We start from the raw sequence: 436 nt of genomic DNA, 5'->3' as shown, positions 1-436 counted from the left end.
AAAAAATAAAAAAACAAAAAAACTAAAACAAATAATATATCAAAAGAAGCGCAATAAAAAAAACAAACAAACAACTAAATAAATAAAACAAAATAAAACAAAACAAAATAAAAAAAAACAAAAATATTATTTCTTACGTGATATATCTATTAGCTAGATGAGCAGCCTCAACAAGAGCAGAATCGAGTATACGCACGCCGTGGTGTACTTCATATCTTTCCTTCAGCCCCCGCAATATACTCACTGTAGCTTCTACCTGGGGTTCTTCTATCTACACACAAACACATATATATTTATTTATTTATTTATTTATTTGTTTGTTTAGTTGTTTAGTTTTTATTTAGTTGTTTAGATGCGGGGTTGCAGCAGCAGAAACAGAAACAGCAGCACAGGAGGAGAGAGAGGAGGAGAGAATGCAGCAGCAAGAGCAGCACAG

Source organism: Eimeria mitis, genomic scaffold (assembly GCF_000499745.2).
Source record: "Eimeria mitis Houghton genomic scaffold, Emh_scaff1891, whole genome shotgun sequence".
NCBI classification, from domain to species: domain Eukaryota; phylum Apicomplexa; class Conoidasida; order Eucoccidiorida; family Eimeriidae; genus Eimeria; species Eimeria mitis.
The sequence above is the reverse complement of the archived record's forward strand: the minus strand, read 5'-3'. Positions refer to the sequence as shown.